Raw genomic sequence first — 14,818 nt, forward strand, 5'->3', positions numbered from 1 at the left:
AGCTGGCCCTTTGAGCTTGAGGGGTATGTACTTGATGGCATGGAGATCATCTCCTCGAGCCATATGGATATGGAGGATATAGTCCTCAATCCAGACCCCAGGGTCTGTTGTTCCGTCGTATGCCTCTATGTTTACGGGTTTGAATCCCTCTGGAAATTCATGGTCCGGCACCTCATCGGTGAAACATAGGGGGTGTGCGGCACCCCTGTATCTGGGTTTACCGTGTTGTTTGGATGTTTGTTGTGTTGCATCGTATGCTGGAGCGCGCTTGCGTGGTCCATAGATGGATCTGGTTGCGCCGTCCTTTTGATGTGAGCCCTCACGTGGATCGCATAGTGGCTCATGTGCGGCGTTGTTTGCCGCTCTATGTTGGCCGTGAGGTCGTCTATCCGGCCAGGTGGCCATTTTAATTTTTGGTTGTGAGGTATCTAAGGCCTCCTCGTCAAATTCAGGTAGCAACTTCCGCTTCGGGTAGCTCTTGGTGGGGCAATTACCGCCGTACTTCACTGCTGTATTGAGTACTTTACTCCATCTGATTTTAAGTGTGTCTTGCGCAGCCTTGAGCCTTTGCTTCTGCTTTTTTAGACTCATCACGGTGGCAACGAGCCTTTGACGGGCATTCTGTTGCTCCGGGTGTCTGTCTGGTGTGATGTCATCCGGACTGTTATCTTTGATAGAATCGGGTTGTTCGGTTTGATTCTCCGGGTTGCCGTGGTCCGGCGATGGTTCACCCTACTCTAACGCTGGGTCTGTATGATCGTTGTTTCTGCTGAGGCGGGATTTGGAGCGGCACTTACGCCGCCGCTTTGACTGCTTCTCGAGGGGACAACCCTTCATTGCATCCTTCTGTTCCTCGTGGTCGTTTTCTTTTGGTGTGTCCACCATGTATACGTCATGTGATGAAGTGGGCGTCCAGTGCCCTGTGAGCAGTGGTTCCTGTTCATCTCCTGCATCGTCATCCATACCGTCGATGTCTTCGGAGTCGAAGTCGAGCATGTCGGTTAGGTCATCGACAGTGGCTACTAAGTGGGTGGTGGGTGGGCAGTGAATTTTGACGCCATCCGCATCCCAATCCTGCCGGACATAGTTCGGCCCGGATTCTCCTGACAAGGAGAGAGACCTTAATGAGTTCAGTATGTCTCCAAGGGGCGAGTGCTGAAAAATATCCGCGGAGGTAAACTCCATGATCAGTGCCCAATTGGATTCGCTAGCAACGGGCGCAGGCGGTTCGAAGTCCGTGGCCGGAGAGAGATCCGGCAGTTTGTCAACATGGCTCTCGCGCAGAGTAAGGTCGATGTTCGGCTCAGTCGCCGATGGGTGTAAGGCCTCCATGGCGGGGTCCATCCACGCGTCCATGGATGGCGCAACTAGCTCTAAATTGAGGGTCGGAGCGGCTGCCGGTGTGATCTCTAGAACAATGTCGGATGGTAGAGCTCAATTGTACTCATCGTGACCGCGTGACGCACAAGGCAGAGGCTCGAATCCGTCGAAGATCAAGTCTCCGTGGATATCGGCCGTGTAGCTTAAGCTTCCAAACCTGACCTGATGGCCAGGGGCGTAGCTTTCAATCTGCTCCAGATGGCCAAGTGAATTGGCCCGCAGTGCAAAGCCGCCGAATACAAAAATATGTCCGGGGAGAAAAGTCTCACCCTGGACTGCATCGCTAACGATGATAGAAGGAGCCATCAAGCCTAACGGCGACGACACAGAGGAACTCTCAATGAAAGCACCAATGTCGGTGTCAAAACCGGCGTATCTCGGGTAGGGGGTCCCGAACTTAGCGTCTAAGGCAGATGGTAACAGGAGACAGGGAACACGATGTTTTACCCAGGTTCGGGCCCTCTTGATGGAGGTAAAACCCTACGTCCTGCTCGATTAATATTGATGATATGGGTAGTACAAGAGTAGATCTACCATGAGATCAGAGAGGCTAAACCCTAGAAGCTAGCCTATGGTATGATTGTATGTTGTCCTACGGACTAAAACCCTTCGGTTTATATAGACACCGGAGAGGGCTAGTGTTACACAAGGTCGGTTACAAAGGAAAAGATATGCATATCTGTATTTCCTAGCTTGCCTTCCACGCCAAGTAGAGTCCCATCTGGACACGAGACGAAGTCTTCAATCTTGTATCTTCATAGTCTAACAGTCCGGCCAAAGAATATAGTCCGGCTGTCCGGAGACCCCCTAATCCAGGACTCTCTCAACGGGTCTACAACATTCAGATCCCTATGTATTTCGCAAATTTCTATGTCTACAATACTCTGCATGGAGCTACTGTAGCTAATTGCTCCCACTTTCAATATGTATCTAGATTGAGACTTAGAGTCATCTAGATCGATGTAAAAAGCTTGCATTGACGTAACTCTTTACGACGAACTCTTTTATCACCTCCATAACCGAGAAATATTTCCTTAGTCCTCTAAGGATAATTTTGACCACTGTCCAGTGATCTACTCCTAGATCACTATTGTACTCCCTTGCCAAAATCATGCTAAGGTATACAATAGGACTGGTACACAACAAACCATACTTTATAGAACCTATGACTGAGGCATAGGGAATTACTTTTCATTCTCTTTCTATTTTCTGCCGTGGTCGGGTTTTGAGTCTTTACTCAACTTCACACCTTACAACACAGGCAAGAACTCGTTCTTTGACTTTTCCATTTTGAACTACTTCAAAATCTTGTCAAGATATGTAATCATTGAAAATATATCAAGCGTCTTGATCTATCTCTATAGATCTTGATGCTCAATATGTAAGTAGCTTCATCGAGGTATTTCTTTGAAAAACTCTTTTCAAACACTCCTTTATGCTTTCTAGAAAATTCTACATTATTTCCGATCAACAATATGTCATTCACATATACTTATCAAAAATGTTGTAGTGCTCCCACTCACTTTCTTGTAAATACAGGCTTCACCGCAAGTCTGTATAAAATCATATGCTTTGATCACTTTATCAAAGTATATATTCCAACTCCGAGATTATTGCACCAGTCCATAGATGGATCGCTAGAGCTTGCACACTTTGGTAGCACCTTTAGGATTGACAAAACCTTCTTGTTGCATCATATACAACTCTTCTTTACAAAATCCATTAAGGAATGCAGTTTTGACACCCATTTGCCAGATTTCATAAAATGTGGCAATTGCTAACATGATTCGGACAGACTTAAGCATCGCTATGAGTGAGAAAATATCATCGTTGTCAACATCTTGAACTTGTCAAAAACCTTTTGTGACAATTCGAGCTTTGTAGATAGTAACACTACTATTAGTGTCCGTCTTCCTCTTGAAAATCCATTTATTCTTAATGGCTCACCGATCAACGGGCAAGTCAATCAAAGTCCATACTTTGTTCTAATACATGGATCTCATCTCAGATTTCATGGCTTCAAGCCATTTCGCAGAATCTGGGCTCATCATCGCTTCCTCATAATTCGTAGGTTCGTCATGGTCAAGTAACATGACCTCCAGAACAGCATTACCGTACCACTATGGTGCGGAACGTATTCTGGTTGACCTACGAGGTTCGGTAGTAACTTGATCTGAAGTTTCATGATCATCATCATTAACTTCCTCACTAATTGGTGTAGGAATCACTAGAACTAATTTCTGTGATGAACTACTTTCCAATTCGGGAGAAGGTACGATTACCTCATCAAGTTTTACATTCCTCCCAATCACTTCTTTCGAGAGAAACTTCTTCTGTAGAAAGGATCCATTCTTAGCAACGAATATCTTGCCTTCGGATCTGTGATAGAAGGTGTACCCAACAGTTTCCTTTGGGTATCCTATGAAGACGCATTTCTCCGATTTGGGTTCGAGCTTATCAGGTTGAAACTTTTTCACATAAGCATCATAGCCCCAAACTTTCAGAAACGACAGCTTAGGTTTCTTGCTAAACCACAATTCATATGGTGTCGTCTCAACGGATTTAGATGGTGCCCTATTTAACGTGAATGCAGTTGTCTCTAATGCATAACCCCAAAACGATAGTGATAAATCAATAAGAGACATCATAGATTGCACCATATCTAACAAAGTACGGTTATGATGTTCGGACACACCATTATGCTGTGGTGTTCCAGGTGGCGTGAGTTGCGAAACTATTCCGCATTGTTTCAAATGAAGACCAAACTCGTAACTCAAATATTCTCCTCCACGATCAGATCGCAGAAACTTTATTTTCTTGATATGATGATTTTCCACTTCACTCTGAAATTCTTTGAACTTCTCAAATGTTTCAGACTTATGTTTCATCAAGTAGATATACCCATATCTGCTCAAATCATCTGTGAAGATCAGAAAATAACGATACCCGCCGTGAGCCTCAACACTCATAGGATTGCATACATCAGTATGTATTATTTCCCATAAGTCAGTTGCTTGCTCCATTGTTCCAGAGAACGGAGTTTTAGTCATCTTGCCCACGAGGCATGGTTTGCAAGCATCAAATGATTCATAATCAAGTGATTCCAAAAGCCCATCAGCATGGAGTTTCTTCATGCGCTTTACACCAATATGACCTAAATGGCAGTGCCACATATAAGTTTCACTATCATTATTAACTTTGAATCTTTTGGCTTCAATATTATGAATATGTGTATTACTACGATCGAGATTCAATAAACTAGTCACCATGGGTGTATGACCTTAGAAGGTTTTATTCATGTAAATAGAATAACAATTATCCTTCACTTAAATGAATAACCATATTGCAATAAACATGATCCAATCATATTATGCTTTACGCAAACACCAAATAACATTTATTTTAGGTTCAACACTAATCCCGAAGGTAAAGGGAGTGTGCGATGGTGATCTTATCAACCTTGGAATCACTTCCAACTCACATCATCACCTTGCCCTTAACTAGTCTCTGTTTATTTTGCAACTCCAGTTTCGAGTTACTACTCTTAGTAACTAAACCAGTATCAAATATAGAGGTGTTGTTATAAACACTAGTAAAGTACACATAAATAACATGTATATCAAATATATACTTCTATTCACTTTGCCATCCTTCTTATCCGCCAAGTATCTAGGGAAGTTCCACTTCCAGTGACCATTTCCTTTGCAGTAGAAGCACTCAGTTCCAGGCTTGGGTCTAGCTTTGAGCTTCTTCATGGGAGTGGCAACTTGCTTGCCTTACTTCTTTGAAGTTCCTCTTTCTTTCCCTTTTCCCTTTTCTTGAAACTAGTGGTCTTGTTAACCATCAACACTTGATGCTATTTCCTGATTTCTACCTTCACCGATTTCAGCATCACGAAGAGCTTGGGAATTACTTTCGTCATCCCTTGCATATTATAGTTCATCACTAAGTTCTAGTAACTTGGTAATAGTGACTAGAGAACTTTATCAATTACTATCTTATCTGGAAGATTAACTCCCACTTGATTCAACCAATTGTAGTACCCAGACAATCTGAGCACATGCTCACTAGTTGAGCTATTCTCCTCCACCTTGTAGGCAAAGTATTGTCAGAGGTCTCATACCTCTCGACACGGGCATGAGTATGAAATACCAATTTCAACTCTTAGGGCATCTTATATGTTCTATGGCGTTCAAAACATTTTTGAAGTCCCGGTTCTAAGTCGTAAAGCATGGTGCACTAAAATATTAAGTAGTCATCATACCGAGATTTGTCAAACATTCATAATGTGCGCATCTGCTCCTGCAATAGGTCTGTCACCTAGCAGTGCATCAAGGACATAAATCTTCTGTGCAGCAATGAGGATAATCCTCAGATCACGGACCCAGTCTGCATCATTCCTACTATCATCTTTAAACTTATTTTTCTCTAGGAACATATCAAAAAACGGGGAGCTACATCACGAGCATACATGATAAATTAAAGTTCAATTAATCATATTACTTAAAAACTCCCAGTTAGATAGACACCCCTCTAGTCATCTAAATGATCACGTGATCCAAATCAACTAAACCATGTCCGATCATCACATGAGCTGGAGTAGTTTTCAATGGTGAACATCATTATGTTGATCATATCTACTGTATGATTCATGCTTGACCTTTCGGTCTCCAGTGTTTCGAGGCCATATCTACATATGCTAGGCTCGTCAAGTTTAACCCGAGTATTCCGCGTGTGCAAAACTGGCTTGCACCCGTTGTTTGTGAACGTAGAGCTTATCACACCCGATCATCACGTGGTGTCTCGGCACTACGAACTATCGCAATGGTGCATACTCAGGGAGAACACTTATACCTTGAAATTTAGTGAGAGATCATCTTATAATGCTACAGCCGAACTAAGCAAAATAAGATACATAAAGGATAAACAGCACATGCAATCAAAATATGTGACATGATATGGCCATCATCATCTTGTGCCTTTGATCTCCATCTCCAAAAAACCGTCATGATCTCTATCATCACCGGCATGACACCATGATCTCCATCATCTTGATCTCTATCAACGTGTCGTCACATGGTCGTCTCACCAACTATTGCTTTTGCAACTATTGCTATCGCATAGCGATAAAGTAAAGCAATTATATGGTGCTTGCATCTTATGCAATGAAGAGACAACCATAAGGCTCCTGCCAGTTGTCGATAACTTTAACAAAACATGATCATCTCATACAACAATTTACATCTCATCACGTTTTGACCATATCACATCACAACATGCCCTACAAAAACAAATTAGACGTCCTCTACTTTATTGTTGCAAGTTTTACGTGGCTACTATGGGCTTAGCAAGAACCGTTCTTACCTATGCATCAAAAAACCACAACGCGGTATAGTGATTGCTTTTTGATCTTCAGAAAGAACCTTGTTCATTGAATCCGATTCAACTAAAGTTGGAGGAACTGACACCCACCATCCACCTATGTGCGAAGCACGTCGGTAGAACCAATCTCGCGTAAGTGTACACGTAATGTCGGTCTAGGCCGCTTCATCCTACAGTACCATCGAATCAAGAATCAACTAGTGACGGCAAGCAATATGTATACACCCACGCCCACAACTCCTTTGTGTTCTACTCGTGCATATAACATCTATGCATAAACCTGGCTCTGATACCACTGTTGGGGAACGTAGTAATTTCAAAATTTTGCCTACACACATGCAAGATCATGGTGATGCATAGCAACGAGAGGGGAGAGTGTTGTCTACGTACCCTCATAGACCGTAAGCAGAAGCGTTATGACAACGCGATTGATGTAGTCGTACGTCTTCACGATCGACTGATCCTAGTACCGAAAGTACAGCACCTCCGCGATCTGCACATGTTCAGCTCAGTGACGTCCCACTAACTCACGATCCAGCAGAGTGTCGAGGGAGAGCTTCGTCAGCATGACGGCATGATGACGATGATGATGATGCTACCAGAATAGGGCTTCGTCTAAGCACCGCTACGATATGACCGAGGTGGATTATGGTGGAGGGGGGCACCGCACATGGCTAAGAGATCAATGATCAACTTGTTTTTCTATGGGGTTCCCCCTGGCCACGTATATAAAGGATGGAAGGAGGAGGAGGCCGGCCCTCATAGGGCGCGCCCAAAGTGTGGAGTCCTACTAGGACTCCCTAGTCCTAGTAGGATTCCACCTCCTACATGGAATAGGAAAAAGGGAAGGGAGAAGGAGAAGGAAGGAAGGGGGCGCCCCCTTTCCCTAGTCCAATTCGGACCAGTCCATGGGGAAGGGGTGCGGCCACTCTTGAGGCCTTTCTCTCCTTTCCTGTATGGCCCATTAAGGCCCGATACGAATTCCCGTAACTCTCCGGTACTCCGAAAAAATACCCGAATCACTCAGAACCTTTCCGATGTCCGAATATAGCCATCCAATATATCGATCTTTACGTATCGACCATCTCGAGACTCCTCGTCATGTCCCCAATCTCATCTGGGAATCCGAACAAACTTCGGTCATCAAATCACATAACTCATAATACAAATCATCACAGAACGTTAAGCGTGCGGACCCTACGGGTTCGAGAACTATGTGGATATGACCGAGACACATCTCCGGTCAATAACCAATAGCAGAACCTGGATGCTCATATTGGCTCCTACATATTCTACGAAGATCTTTATCGGTCAAACCGCATAACAACATATGTTGTTCCCTTTGTCAACGGTATGTTATTTGCCCGACATTCGATCGTCGGTATCTCAATACCTAGTTCAATATCGTTACCGGCAAGTCTCTTTACTCGTTCTGTAATGCAACATCCCGTAACTAACTCATTAGTCACATTGCTTGCAATACCTATAGTGATGTGCATTACCGAGAGGGCCCAGAGATACCTCTCCGATACACGGAGTGAAAAATCCTAATCTTGATCTATGCCAACTCAACAAACACCATCAGAGACACCTGTAGAGCATCTTTATAATCACCCAGTTATGTTGTGACGTTTGATAGCACACAAGGTGTTCCTCCGGTATTCGGGAGTTGCATAATCTCATAGTTAGAGAAACATGTATAAGTTATGAAGAAAGTAGTAGCAATAAAACTGAACGATCATTATGCTAAGCTAACGGATGGGTCTTGTCCATCACATCATTCTCTAATGATGTGATCCCATTCATCAAATGACAACACATGTCCATGGCTAGGAAACTTAACCTTCTTTGATTAATGAGCTAGTCAAGTAGAGGCATACTAGGGACACTCTGTTTGTCTATGTATTCACACATGTACTAAGTTTCCGATTAATACAATTCTAGCATGGATAATAAACATTTATCATGATGTAAGGAAATATAAATAACAACTTTATTATTTCCTCTAGGGCATATTTCCATCAAGTCCTACTCCCACCGAGAGTAGGGTTCCCCCCTCTTTCCATGTAGTAGAAGTAGGAGAAGGAAGGAGGAAAGAGGGAGAAGGAAAGGGGGGCGCGCCCCCCTTCCTAGTCCAATTCAGACTAGAGGGGGAGGGGGTGCATGGCCTGCCCTGGCAGCCCGGTACTCCGGTGGGTTTCGGTAACCCCCCGGCACTCCGGTATATGCCCGAACTTCACTCGGAACCCTTCCAATGTCCAAACATAGTCGTCCAATGTATCGATATTTATGTCTCGACCATTTCGAGACTCCTCGTCATGTCCGTGATCAAAATCCGGGACTCCGAACTACCTTCGGTACATCAAAACACATAAACTCATAATACCGATCGTCACCGAACATTAAGCGTGCGGACCCTACGGGTTCGAGAACTATGTAGACATGACCGAGACATGTCTCTGGTCAATAACCAATAGCGGAACCTGGATGCTCATATTGGTTCCTACATATTCTACGAAGATCTTTATCGGTCAAACCGCATAACGATTTACATTGTTCCCTTTGTCATCAGTTTGTTAATTGCCCAAGATTCGATCGTCGGTATCTCAATACCTAGTTCAATCTCGTTACCGGAAAGTCTCTTTACTCATTCCGTAATGCTACATCTCGTAACTAACTCATTAGCTACATTGCTTGCAAGGCTTATAGTGATGTACATTACCGAGAGGGCCCACAGATACCTCTCCGACAATCGGAGTGACAAATCCTAATCTTGATCCATGCCAACTCAACAAACACCATCGGAGACACCTCTAGAGCACCTTTATAATCACCCAGTTTCGTTTTGACGTTTGGTAGCACACAAAGTGTTCCTCCGGTATTCGGGAGTTGCATGATCTCATAGTGATAGGAACATGTATAGTTATGGAGAAAGCAATAGCAACAAACTAGACGATCATCGTGCTAAGCTAACAGATGGGTCAAGTCAATCACATCATTCTCTAATGATGTGATCCTGTTAATCAAATGACAACTCATGTCTATGGTTAGGAAACATAACCATCATTGATTCAACGAGCTAGTCAAGTAGAGGCAAATTAGTGACACTCTGTTTGTCTATGTATTCACACATGTACTAAGTTTCCGGTTAATACAATTCTAGCATGAATAATAAACATTTATCATGATATAAGGAAATATAAATAACAACTTTATTATTGCCTCTAGGGCATATTTCCTTCAGTCTCCCACTTGCACTAGAGTCAATAATCTAGATTACATTGTAATGATTCTAACACCCATGGAGTCTTGGTGCTGATCATGTTTCTCTCGTGAGGGAGGCTTAGTCAATGGGTCTGCAACATTTAGATCCGTATGTATCTTGCTAATCTCTATGTCTCCCTCCTTGACTTGATCGCGGATGGAATTGAAGCGTCTCTTGATGTGCTTGGTTCTCTTGTGAAATCTGGATTCCTTTGCCAAGGCAATGGCACCAGTATTGTCACAAAATATTTTCATTGGACCTGATGTACTAGGTATGACACCTAGATCGGATATGAACTCCTTCATCTAGACTCCTTCATTTGCTGCTTCCGAAGAAGCTATGTATTCCGCTTCACATGTAGATCCCGCCACGATGCTCTGCTTGGAACTGCACCAACTGACAGCTCCACCATTTAATAAAAATATGTATCCGGTTTGTGACTTAGAGTCATCCGGATCAGTGTCAAATCTTGCATCGACGTAACCGTTTACGACGAGCTCTTTGTCACCTCCATATACGAGAAACATATCCTTAGTCCATTTCAGGTATTTCAGGATGTTCTTGACCGCTGTCCAGTGATCCACTCCTCGATTACTTTGGTACCTCCCTGCTAAACTTATAGCAAGGCACACATCAGGTCTGGTACACAGCATTGCATACATGATAGAGCCTATTGCTGAAGCATAGGGAACACCTTTCATTTTCTGTCTATCTTATGTAGTGGTCGGGCATTGAGTCTGACTCAACTTCACACCTTGTAATACAGGCAAGAACCCTTTCTTTGCCTGATCCATTTTGAACTTCTTCAAAACTTTATCAAGGTATGTGCTTTGTGAAAGTCCAATCAAGCGTCTTGATCTATGTCTATAGATCTTGATGCCCAATATATAAGCAGCTTCACCGAGGTCTTTCATTGAAAAATTCTTATTCGAGTATCCTTTTATGCTATTCATAAATTCGGTATCATTTTCGATCAACAATATGTCATCTACATATAATATCAGAAATGCTACGGAGCTCCCACTCACTTTCTTGTAAATACAGGCTTCTCCAAAAGTCTATACAAAACCATATGCTTTGATCACACTATCAAAGCGTATATTCCAACTCCGAGAGGCTTGCACCAGTCCATAAATGGATCGCTGGAGCTTGCACACTTTGTTAGCACCTTTTGGATCGACAAAACCTTCTGGTTGCATCATATACAACTCTTCTTTAAGGTATCCATTAAGGAATGCAGTTTTGACATCCATTTGCCAAATTTCAGAATTATAAAATGCGGCAATTGCTAACATGATTCGGGCGGACTTAAGCATCGCTACGGGTGAGAATGTCTCCTCATAGTCAACTCCTTGAACTTGTCGAAAACCTTTTGTAACAATTCGAGCTTTATAGATAGTAACATTACCGTCAGCGTCAGTCTTCTTCTTGAAGATCCATTTATTCTCTATGGCCTGCCGATCATCGGGCTAGTCAGCCAAAGTCCATACTTTGTTCTCATACATGGATCCCATCTCAGATTGCATGGCCTCAAGCCATTTTTCGGAATCTGGGCTCATCATTGCTTCCTCATAGTTCATAGGTTCGTCATGGTCAAGTAACATGACTTCCAGAACAGGATTACCGTACCACTCTGGTGCGGATCTAACTCTGGTTGACCTACAAGGTTCAGCAGTAACTTGATCAGAAGTTTCATGATCATCACCATTAGCTTCCTCACTTACTGGTGTAGGAATCACTGGAACTAATTTCAGTGATGAACAACTTTCCAGTAAGGGAGAAGGTACAATTACATCGTCAAGTTCTACTTTCCTCCCACTCACTTCTTTCAAGAGAAACTCCTTCTCTAGAAAGGATCCATTTTTAGCAACGAATATCTTGCCTTCAGATCTGTGATAGAAGGTGTACCCAACAGTCCCCTTTGGGCATCCTATGAAGACACATTTCTCTGATTTTGGTTCGAGCTTATCAACTTGAAGCTTTTTCACATAAGCATCACAGCCCCAAACTTTAAGAAACGACAACTTGGGTTTCTTGCCAAACCACAGTTCATAAGGTGTCGTCGACGGATTTAGATGGTGCCCTATTTAACATGAATGCAGCCGTCTCTAAAGCATAACCCCAAAATGATAGCGGTAAATCAGTGAGAGACATCATAGATCGCACCATATCTAATAAAGTGCGGTTACGACGTTCGGACACACCATTACGTTGTGGTGTTCCAGGTGGCGTGAGTTGCGAAACTATTCCACATTGTTTCAAATGAAGTCCAAACTCATAACTCAAATACTCACCTCCACAAAATGATCGTAGAAACTTGATTTTCTTGTTACGATGATTTTCTACTTCACTCTGAAATTCTTTGAACTTTTCAAATGTTTCAGACTTATGTTTCATCAAGTAGATATACCCATATCTGCTCAAATCATCTGTGAAGGTGAGAAAATAATGATATCCGCTGCGAGCTTCAATGTTCATTGGACCACATACATCAGTATGTATGATTTCCAATAACTCTATTGCTCACTCCATTGTTCCGGAGAACGGAGTTTTAGTCATCTTGCGCATGAGGTATGGTTCGCAAGTACCAAGTGATTCCAGAAGTCCATCAGAATGGAGTTTCTTCATGTGCTTTACACCAATATGACCTAAACGGCAGTGCCACAAATAAGTTGCACTATCATTATCAACTCTGTATTTTTTGGCTTCAATACTATGTACATGTGTATTACTACTATCAAGATTTAGTAAAAATAGACCACTCATCAAGGGTACATGACCATAAAAGAATAACCATTATTCTCTGGTTTAAATGAATAACCATCTCGCATCAAACAAGATCCAGATATAATGTTCATGCTCAACGCTGGCACCAAATAACAATTATTCAGGTCTAAAACTAATCCCGAAGGTAGATGTAGAGGTAGCGTGCCGACTGTGATCACATCGACTTTGGAACCATTTCCCACGCGCATCGTCACCTCGTCCTTAGCCAATCTTCGCTTAATCCGTAGCCCCTGTTTCGAGTTGCAAATGTTAGCAACTGAACCAGTATCAAATACCCAGGCACTACTGCGAGCATTAGTAAGGTACACATCAATAACATGTATATCAAATATACCTTTCACTTTGCCATCCTTCTTCTCCGCCAAATACTTGGGGCAGTTCCGCTTCCAGTGACAAGTTCCTTTGAAGTAGAAGCACTCAGTCTCAGACTTAGGTCCAGACTTGGGTTTCTTCACTTGAGCAGCAACTAGTTTGCTGTTCTTTTTGAAGTTCCTCTTCTTCCCTTTACCATTTTTCTTGAAACTGGTGGTCTTGTTGACTATCAACACTTGATGCTCTTTCTTGATTTCTACCTCTGCAGCTTTTAGCATTGTGAAGTGCTCAAGAATCGTCTTATCCATCCCTTGCATATTATAGTTCATCACGAAGCTCTTGTAGCTTGATGGCAGTATTTGAAAAACTCTATCAACGACACTATCACTACGAAGATTAACTCCCAATTGAGTCAAGTGGTTGTGGTACCCAGACATTCTGAGTATATGTTCACTGACAGAACTATTCTCCTTCATCTTACAGCTGTAGAACTTATTGGAGACTTCATATCTCTCAACCCGGGCATTTTCTTGAAATATTAACTTCAACTCCTGGAACATCTCATATGCTACATGATGTTCAAAACGTCGTTGAAGTCCCGGTTCTAAGCCATAAAGTATGGCACACTGAACTATCGAGTAGTCATCAACTTTGCTCTGCCAGGTGTTCATAACATCTGGCATTGCTCCTGTAGTGGGTTTATCACCTAGTGGTGCTTCCAGGATGTAATTCTTCTGTGCAGCAATGAGGATAATCCTCAAGTTACGGACCCAGTCCGTGTAGTTGCTACCATCATCTTTCAACTTAGATTTCTCTAGGAACGCATTAAAATTCAATGGAACGACAGCACGGGCCATCTATCTACAACAACATAGACTTGCAAAATACTATCAGGTACCAAGTTCATGATAAATTAAAGTTCAATTAATCAAAATTACTTAAGAACTCCCACTTAGATAGACATCTCTCTAATCATCTAAGTGATCACGTGATCCATATCAACTAAACCATGTCCGATCATCACGTGATATGGAGTAGTTTTCAATGGTGAACATCACTATGTTGATCATATCTACTATATGATTCATGCTCGACCTTTCGGTGTCCAGTGTTCTGAGGCCATATCTGCATATGCTAGGCTCGTCAAGTTTAACCCGAGTATTCCGCGTGTGCAAAACTGGCTTGCACCTGTTGTATGTGAACATAGAGCTTATCACACCCGATCATCATGTGGTGTCTCAGCACGACGAACTGTAGCAACGGTGCATACTCAGGGAGAACACTTATACCTTGAAATTTAGTGAGAGATCATCTTATAATGCTACCGTTGAACTAAGCAAAATAAGATGCATAAAGGATAAACATCACATGCAATCAATAAGTGATATGATATGGCCATCGTCATCTTGTGCCTTTGATCTCCATCTCCAAAGCACAGCCATGATCACCATCGTCACCGGCTTGACACCTTGATCTTCATCGAAGCATCATTGTCGTCTCGCCAACTGTTGCTTCTACGACTATCGCTGCCGCTTAGTGATAAAGTAAAGCAATTACATGGCGATTGCATTTCATACAATAAAGCGACAACCATATGGCTCCTGCCAGTTGCTGACAACTGTGTTACAAAACATGATCATCTCATAAAATGAAATTTAGCATCATGTCTTGACCATATCACATCACAACATG

Source organism: Triticum urartu, chromosome 7 (genome assembly GCF_003073215.2).
Source record: "Triticum urartu cultivar G1812 chromosome 7, Tu2.1, whole genome shotgun sequence".
Classification (NCBI taxonomy): domain Eukaryota; kingdom Viridiplantae; phylum Streptophyta; class Magnoliopsida; order Poales; family Poaceae; genus Triticum; species Triticum urartu.